We start from the raw sequence: 9,060 nt of genomic DNA, 5'->3' as shown, positions 1-9,060 counted from the left end.
ATTGTACTAGCTCATTGAAAAGAAAGCCCTGTGCCTGTGTTGTTTGATACATTTTGCATGCCTACATCTTGTAATCTGAGCAACTACTTTGAAGATAACAATACCCAACATACTATTGTTATTCTCCACAATCTTGTTTTGAAATTTTATATCATTGATTTTTTCTTTAAAAGAAAAAGAAAAAGTAAAGATAATAATCGTGATAATGATGATATCCATTCAGCAGTGAGCAAGGGGTACAGCAGTGAGGAACACACACGTCAGTGGAGATTCCCCAAGGGGACAGGCTATCAGTCAGAGGAGAAACGAGGACGATCATCAGAAGTTATCTTGAAACAATGGTCCTTGGCCCTGTGGCTTACTAATGAAGGTGGGTCCCATCTGGGACTGGACAGACAGCTGGGGACAGATGCCCCTGTAGAAGTGGTACGGCCTGGGCTGTCTCTGGGGACGGTGCCTGCTGTCAGCGCATGTGCACGAGATGCCTGCCTTGTGACTGCCCAGCTTTGTTGCTGGTCGATAGGGCCTGACACAAGCAGCTTCATTTTGATTCTCTGACCTTTCCCACACACAGCCAAACTTATTCCTCACAAAGCCCTAGATCCTTTTATTTAAAATTTTCTAAAGATCCCTTCTCAGGTTTCTTATCCTAATACTCCTTTCAATTTTTAGCTCCTAATTTATCTCTGGGTATATTTTATATTTAGTTCATCTAGTTAAAAAAAAAAAAGCTTGATTCATTACAAAAATGACCTTTATCCTGTCATTTCCTAATTGATACAAAACTGGAGGTCATCTACTTACTGAATACTATTTCATTAGCTGAAAACATTATACTAAATTTGTTGCTGTGTATCATCTATGCCCCTGGCCGAATAAAGCCCACAAGGAGAGGGATGCCGTCATGCTCTTCTCTGCATTGTCATCAGCGATGCAACGCCTCCCACAGACGAGGCAGATGTGAACTTCGTCAGCAATGGATGTGGTCATCTAAATTTATCCAACGTACGAGGCCCCAGGGAGGTCACAGCTTATCCACATCAGAAATCCATTCACCCTCTTGTGATCTACCAGGATGACTGTTCTGTAAGTTTCAACTTCCGTGTGGCAGAAGGAGATACTAGCGAGGTCTCCTGAGTGTTGGCCGCTGGCTCTTTTCATTGCTGTACCTTGATCAGCTGCAAAATGCTTCTTCACTAAAGAAATAATTGATGCTCTATTACCGCTTGTTCTCTTGTACATGTAAAATAAAGTTCAATGCATAGACGTGCCATATGCTTAACATTACGGGAAGGAGAAGGCAAGGACATTAAAAAGTGGGTGGCTGGGGGCTTGCGCTCAACGGGTCCTTCTACCTCGTCCCTATATTCGTTCCCTCTCACAAGGCCCAGCCTGAGTGTTGGGGTGCTCCATGAGCTCGCCTGCAGTTCCCAGCTGTCTAGTGGGGAGACTCAGGCTCTCTCATTTTAAAAACTGTGTCCTTACTGGACCAAACACTACTGGGCAAACATAAATTGTTCTATTGCCCCAACTCACATTTAACTGACTTCATCAACCTCAGAAGCATTGTGATGTTTATATCCAATAGAGAACATTCCTGCTACCTTTAAAACAGACCCAGGTTATTCACTCTAGCCAGCTGCTTCCTGGTCACACGACGTTCAAAGTTAGAACATGAAAAATGATAAAGCGAGACCGCTTAGGATTTCCTCAGTTCTTGGGCGGGCATCAATCTACCATTGCTTGGCCACCCAAGAGCTGCTCAGTCTGTGCCCGTGACCCGAGCTGCTGTAGCTGGCGGCATGGAGAGAAGGGGGACTGTGAATTCTGTGAAGCAGCGGCCCTTGCAAGGGACCATGTCACACAGTCCCCAAGGAAGTCTGCTCCAAGCCTGCTTATTCTCCATTGAACTGGTTAGTTCTTCTGAAAATGTGCTCACTGTACAACTATGTTAAATCACTTCTCTCTGCTACCTGCAGGACCAGGCAATCCCTGGTTTAAAAGAGGTGGAAGTCATGCCTCTTTTTCAGAGGAAGTCTTATGTGGAGCATTAATATGTAAACCAGACATGAGGGGAGAAGTCTTCGGTGGGAGCTGGGGGGCCCCGCTGCAGAATTCCCTCAAAGAAGGCCAGGGACCCCTTGCGAGCGCCTGAGTCTAGGACGCAAGGGCTCTTCTGAGGCTGCGTTGGTCTTCTTGCTGTGCTTCTATGTCACCAATTACAAGGAGTCAGGGGAAAACCACCGTCCGCCTTTCTCTGGGAACACTGGGCCTGGGAATGGGCATGCTGCGGTGCCGGTCCCTGCTCTGCCACTGCGCAGGCCTATTACTTTGACTGCTATTTCTCATCTATGAAACGAGGCTAAAACAATTCCTGCCTACTTTACTTTTAAACATATTTGTTAATGAGGTTAAACATTCCCTTTGACAGAGATAAAATTACAGAACAGTCTTCCAGTATTGCCCTCAGGAAGGAGAATGGAGACTGAGTTTTCATTCCATGGTGGCTACTATGCTACTACGCGTGTACCCTGTTTGTATGTAGAGTAAAATCAGAAGCTTGGAACAGCAGGCCTGTCAGTGCCCGGGCTGGGCGCCAGTGTTCACTGTGTGCTTTGTCACAGTGTTTTCCAGAAGAAAACAGGGAAATGCTTTTGCTAAAAAAAAAAACAAAAAAAAAAACAAAAAAAGAAAAACAACTCAAGTGGTGGCACCCACCTATAACTTCTTACTGAGGAAGCTGAGACAGTAGGATCCCCTTTGAACCCAGCCTAGGAAATGTAACTGAAAAGGAGGTTCTGGGGGTGTAGCTCAGGAGTTGAGAGCTTGCCTACTATGCGTGAGGCCTTGGCTTTGATCCCCAGCACTTCAAAGACAAAAATAAACAAAAATCCTTAATTTTTACAGAGTTGATGTTTTATCAAAATTACATGTGATCACCGTTAAAAGACAACAAAATAAAAATCAGTTCCATCACTCAGACCCATCATTAGTGACATTATCAAAGATCTGTCAAAGTAGTCTACGTGCACCTAACACAAAACCAGAAAGATACAGGCAGATAGGCAAATACAGGTGGGATGGGAAGCACATATATAGTTGGCGGATTACGTGGCAATCCTTTTCTACATGCTGTTTTAAAACAAAAAATATTAACTTGATATTTGCGTTTAACAAAGGCAAAGGAAATTGAAGTGAAATTGTAAGAATTGCTGACCTTTAGAAAATGTTTCTTCCCTGTGAAAGTTACTGGTTCCTAATTTTTTTCAAAAACAACACGAGAGCACTAAGAATAGTAATCATGTGACAAAAACCAGAATTACAGGATAACAATATCTATGGCCTAATGCGATGCAGCGGGAAAACAGCACATTTGCTGTCACCTTCCTCATTTCTGTTGTTACCTTGACTTTCACCACAATTTTCAGTTATTTATTCTTAGCTTTATATTTAAATGTTCATTAAGATCCTTTTATATTGGTTTATGCATCCCCAACTCTTTGTCTTATTTTCATTTTATTTTTTGTACTGGGAATCAAACTCAGGACATTGTGCTTGCCGGGCAGGAGCTTAAGGACAGAGCTACTTCCCCGGCTCTGTATCTCCAGCTCCTATACTAGTTTTATTTAACTTTTATTGACTGAATGGCACTGTCTCATTTCCTCTAGAACTTGAGACGCTCCCTGCCCTGTCTAAATTGCGGCTGCTGGCAACCTTTCCTAGTTCAGTGGGCGAGCAGAAGAAGCCTGCTTCCTTCCACTCATGCAGGCATGAAGGATTTCGGCAGGCTGGAGCTTTACTGCGCACTCCCATCGCCGAGCCCAGACCTGGCCTGCTACTCACGGACCTGCAGTCTTTTCAGTCCACTGCGCTACAGTTTCACAGAGAATGGCCGTCGTCCTCACAGTCCGGGAGGCTGCTGAGCGCCAGCCGTTGTGTCTATACTTCCTTCATGCTGCAGGATGAAGAGGGAAGAAGCATAGGCTCCTACCTCCAAGGAGATACGTCTGAAGTGGCACACAACACTTCCTCTGACCTGTCGTTGGTCGAAACTTAATTACATGGCTGCGGGGCACGTAATGATTCAACTGCGGCAATCGCTTAGCTCCAAGTCTGGGTTCTTGCGCAGAGAAAAGAGGCTGGGATAGGCGGCATCACTGGCACGCTCTGCCCGCCGCACCCCAAGCCAGGCGTCATCCACCTCTCTGTGTGCGCGACAGTTCAGGGTACTTCTCTACCCTCCCTGTCATAGGCATTTCCAGGCATCGCGATTGTGAACCACCTTGCGTTACCATTCCCCGGCCTGCACTCGGGCCGAAGCATCTCCTGGGGTGCGTGCTGCGCCTTGGCGTCGCTGGGCTGCGCTGCGCCCACGCGACACAGTTCACGCCTCCCCTAAGCCAGCCTCCCTCCTGGCCTCGGCTCAGGCTCCAGCTCCAGCTGGTCTCCAGGCCTGCTGAGCTCTTACACCCCCCATTCTCCTCTCCCCTGCGGGCAGCTGGCGGAGTGTGGAGCAAGAACTCAGGGCCTCACACCTGGGGTGTGTGCTACCTGCAGCGGGTGGCCCCATCAGAGACACGCGCTCAATTGGTCAGCTTGGAGCCTTGGGATGGAGCTCAGTACCCACTCAAAAGTTACAATGAAGTCTTTTTTTTTGCGGGGTGGGGGCTTACTGGCAGTGGGACTCAGGGCCCTCATGCTAAGCTGCATCCCCGGGCATTTCTTTGGTTTTTATTTTGAAGCAGAATCCCTAAATTCCTAAATTTCCCCAGTTGAGGTGGAACTTTTGATCCTCCTGCCTCAGCCTCCCAGAATTTGCTTTTAACTTTTGTGTGCCTTTACTGCCCTCCTGGCTTCTTTGGTGACAGCACAGCCTGTCTGCTCTTGGGGTGGCAATCCCAGGGGACACCAGGGTGCCCATGCCCGGTGTGTCCAGAGCCTGGGGCTGAACAGGCCACAGCATGCCATGCAGGCAGATGCCAGACCCGACGCCTCTCTCACAGAGTTCCTCGCCAGGGCTGAAACTTGGAATTCCCCAAGTTCCACCCACAAAGAAAAACGCTGTCCTCTGGATCAGAAATGATTCGTGATAAAACACAGCTGGTTTAGCCAGGTGAGGTGACGCATGCCTGCAATCCCAGCACTGGGGAGGCTGGGGCAGGAGAACTGCTGCAAATTCAAGCCTGGTGTGGGGTACACAGTAAGACCCTGTCTGAAAAGCACAAGAAAATACCCCTAAGCAAGGTCACATAAGGTAGTGCATACCTGTAATCTCAGCTACTTGCGAGGCTGAGGCAGGAGGATCACAAGGCCAACCCAGGTAGTGTAGTGAGACCCAAAATAAAAAGCAAAAAGGGCTCGGACGTTGCTCCATGGTAAAGCCTCTGGTTCAACTTTTAGTGAAGGACAGGGGAAAATGTAAGAAAGGGAATTGATGGGGAATTTTAACTGTCAGTTACTTGAAATTAGTAACTATGTTAAGGCCATGGGTGCCAAGCAGTGGTAAATGCGATCCTTGATCTCAAAGCCAAGCATGACGCAGATGTAAATATGTACTGGAGTGGACGAGAAAAGAAGAAGATAAGGCCTTTTGGCTGAGGGTGGTGACACACACCTGTGATCTCAGGACTCCGGGAGGCTGAGGGAGGAGGACTGCAAGCTCAAATCCACTCCAAGCCATGTAGTGCCTCGGCAAAACCCTGTCTCTGTCTCAAAATAAAAAATAAAAAGGACTAGAGAAGCAGCTCTGCTCAAAGCTCTTGGCTTCAAGCCCCAGTATCACAGAAAGGAAAGAAAAAAATGGAACTGGTTATGAGATTACCTGCTAAGCCAGGGTGGTGGAGGGGCTCCGTGCGTGGGCCTGTGGGAGAGCACAGCTCTGCAGCTTCCACTGCGCCGCTGAGACGGCTGGGGACAGAGCTGGACACATATGACATCTAAGTGTTGAGTAGATGGCAAAGAAAGAGAAATGGCAGCTCTCAGGAATATGTAAGGTATGTTAGAGAAAGACGGAGCAGATCATTCTGATTTGAAATAAGATTTGCTGGACTGGGTGTGCTGGTGCACGCCTGCACACTCAGGGAGGTTGAGGCTGAGTTGGGGCCCTGTCTGGGCTACGTAGGGAGACCCTGCATCAAACAAAAATACATAGGAGAAAAAAATTTCTGAATTCCTTTTTTTATTGTCAGCATTTAGAAACGTGCTGACTTGTGTCAGGGCGAGGAGCCCGGGGGTGTGTTCTCTGAAGCAGAAGACAGCTACTTTATTCACATTGCTGACATTTAGGGACAACGTGGCAGGGGCCACTTCCCCAGAAAAAGTGGAAACAGTCTTCAGTACACAGACTGGACGTGGGAAGAGGGGGCCTTCAAGCAGAACCTCACAGGCTGCTGTGATGTTTGTTCCTTTTTAAAAATAAGTTTCTTGCACAGCACAAGAAACCACCAACAGGCTGAGGACACAACCCACAGAAGGGGGAAAATTTTTTACCAGCTATTCATCAGATAGAGGACTAATATCTAGAATATATAAAGAACTCAAGCTGAGTGTGGTGGTGCACATCTGCAATCCCAGAACTCAGGAGGCTGAGGCATGAGGGTTGCTGTGAGTTTGAGGCCAGCCTAGGCTACCAAGTTAGCTCAAGGCCATCCTGAACTGCATGGTGAGACCCTGTCTAAAAAAGATAAGACAAAATAAATAAAAGACCTCAAAAAATTAGATCCCTTTAGAAATTGGGATTTAAAGACCCAATAGAAATTGGGCATACGAAATAAACAGATTTCTCAAGTGAAGAAACAGAAAATAAATATACAAAAAAAAAAAAAAAAAAGCACAACATCACTGATCATTCAAGAAATGGGAATTAAAACAACACTTGGATTCCACTTCACTCCAGAGAGAACAGCTATCATCAAGAAACCAACCAACAGCAAATGCTGGTGAGGCTGTGGAAGAGAAGGAATCCTTTTCCACCACTGGTGGGAGTGTAAGCCGGCCCAACCACCGTGGAGGTCAGTATGGGGATTCCTCATGAAACCAGAGCTGAGACACCATTTGACTAGCTGTTCTCTTCTAGGGGGTCTTCCAAAAAGAGGGAAGAGCCTCATGCCACAGTGATACGCGCCTGCCCATGTTTCTAGCAGCACAGTTATGATAGCTAAATCTTGGAGACAGCCAGATGCCCATCAGAAGACGAGTGGGTAAAGAAAATCTGATATTTATATAGTACTCTGCCACAAAGACAGATAAATCTGAGACATTTTTACCTCAATGGATGCACCCTGAAACTACAATGTTAAGTGAAATAAATCAGACACGCAAGTGTAAATATTGCGTTGTTTCAAAATCCAAAGTGTAAATGTAAAAATGGACGACAGACATTGGGAAGGAGGAAGGAATGTTCCAACGGGAAGGGGAACAAGGGAACGGGAGAGGAAGGTAAGCAAGGGAAGAGGAAAAGACAAATGGAAGGAAAAATGGAAACAAAGCATTTGTAAATGGTGAGTGGAACAAGGGTTCAGGGAGGAACGGAGAATGCAGGAAAAAAAGAATTAAGGTATAGCATGTACCGCTACAAATCCCCCATGGTGAATGTGCTCATTATGTATGGCAAACACATACTTAGAAATAAAGATATAAAATAAAATTAGTTTCTGCTTCATGAAAAAGATGGATTTGAAATAAGCTGGGTACAGTTGTGTATGCCTCTAGTGCCAGCTACTTGGGAGCCTGAAGCAGGGGATCACAGGTACAGTGCCAGCTGGGCCACAGGAAGTGAGTGTGTGGCAACGGAAGAAATTCTGGGGATGGAGTTCAGCACTTGTGGGGTTTAATCCCAAGGAATGAAGGCAAGAAGGGAGGAAGGAAGGAGGGGGAGTGAAGGAAGGAGGGGGAAGGAAGGAAGGAGGGGGAAGGAGGGACAAGAAAGTTTTTAGGAGACAGAGAGGAGAGGAGAGGAATAAAGAAACGTCATTATCCCCCTCTGACTGTGACAGCACATGTACAGTATAGTTTGTCCCAGCTGCACAGTAGTTTCCATGGGCCCAACATGTGCCAGGGTGCCCTTGGAAGTGACCCACATCGTAGACAGGACCTCAGCTGATGACCTGGTGCTTTCCGCTGACAGGTGGCAGAGTCACCGAGGTTAACAGGTTGGCCACCATGCTGGGAACATGCTGTTCTCCAAGTCCTGGGAAGACCACATGTCTGCTTTGGGGCATTAGAGATGGGTGCCCAGTACATGGTGACAAGCCAGGGGAACCAGAGATGCGATCCTGGAAACCAGGGGGCGGGGCCTGTGGGGCCCAACTCAGGCCAGGCCCAGGCTGTGAGGGGGCCTAGAGGACACCAAACAGCGCAAAGGCCTCAGGTAAAGCTCAGCCCTCTGCCACCACCTTGCCCTCTGCTCAGCCCCTGAGCACTTGACTCATTGTCCAGCTGATTGAGGACCTGTGCTCGAGGCAGGTGCTGCGTCCTGAGGCCTGCGTGGGCCCTCGAGCCCCTGTGGGTGCCAGGCCCGCCTTAGTAGTAGGGTCTGGATGGGAACCTAACCAGCTTTGGCCATCAGCGGACCTGAGTGCAGGAGCCCGTGGACTTTCCGGCTGTCCTCACCTCCGCTAGCTGTTACCATTTTTGTCCCTCTACTTTTCTGACACCTGATAGCAGTGGCTGTGCTTATCTATGGCTGATTGTGTTCAAGCATTTGTGCTACTGGTTGCTGAGCTAAATCTGTAACAGTACAATTTTTCACCTAGCCATTTTTACTTTGAGGCTGCGCTTGGCCCCCGAATCGCTAAATCGTCCCGGGTGGGCTCCCATGTGTGACCCTCCTGCCTCGGCCTGCCTGCGGAGGGCCTGGACCTGCAAGCGCATGCAGCCGCGGCCAGCAATTGCTCTCTGTCTGCTTCCTGTCGGGTGTGGATTCAGGTGCGCCCTGCGCGCTGACCGAGCCGCTCCGGGCCAAACCTGGGCTAGGGGCTGCGATCCCTCTGGCTGGCAGTGCCAAGCTGAGCCTTGGAACCAGAGCACACTGAAGGGTCCTGGGGAAGAGAGGACACCGCG

At 48.1% G+C, this 9,060-nt stretch overlaps 1 long non-coding RNA gene across 1 annotated transcript in view; it reads left to right on the top strand.

The window, feature by feature from the left end:
* The first annotated feature begins 8,299 nt into the window (after positions 1–8,299).
* LOC111815716 overlaps positions 8,300–9,060 on the top strand; it is a 13,179-nt gene continuing 12,418 nt past the window's right edge. The window contains exon 1 of the long non-coding RNA XR_002820367.1: positions 8,300–8,368. This is a non-coding gene — a long non-coding RNA (uncharacterized LOC111815716). The remainder of the gene's footprint in view (positions 8,369–9,060) is intronic.

The sequence above is a fragment of the Octodon degus genome, unplaced genomic scaffold (genome assembly GCF_000260255.1).
Source record: "Octodon degus isolate 3935 unplaced genomic scaffold, OctDeg1.0 scaffold00020, whole genome shotgun sequence".
Taxonomy (NCBI): Eukaryota; Metazoa; Chordata; class Mammalia; order Rodentia; family Octodontidae; genus Octodon; species Octodon degus.
The sequence above is the reverse complement of the archived record's forward strand: the minus strand, read 5'-3'. Positions and strand labels throughout refer to the sequence as shown.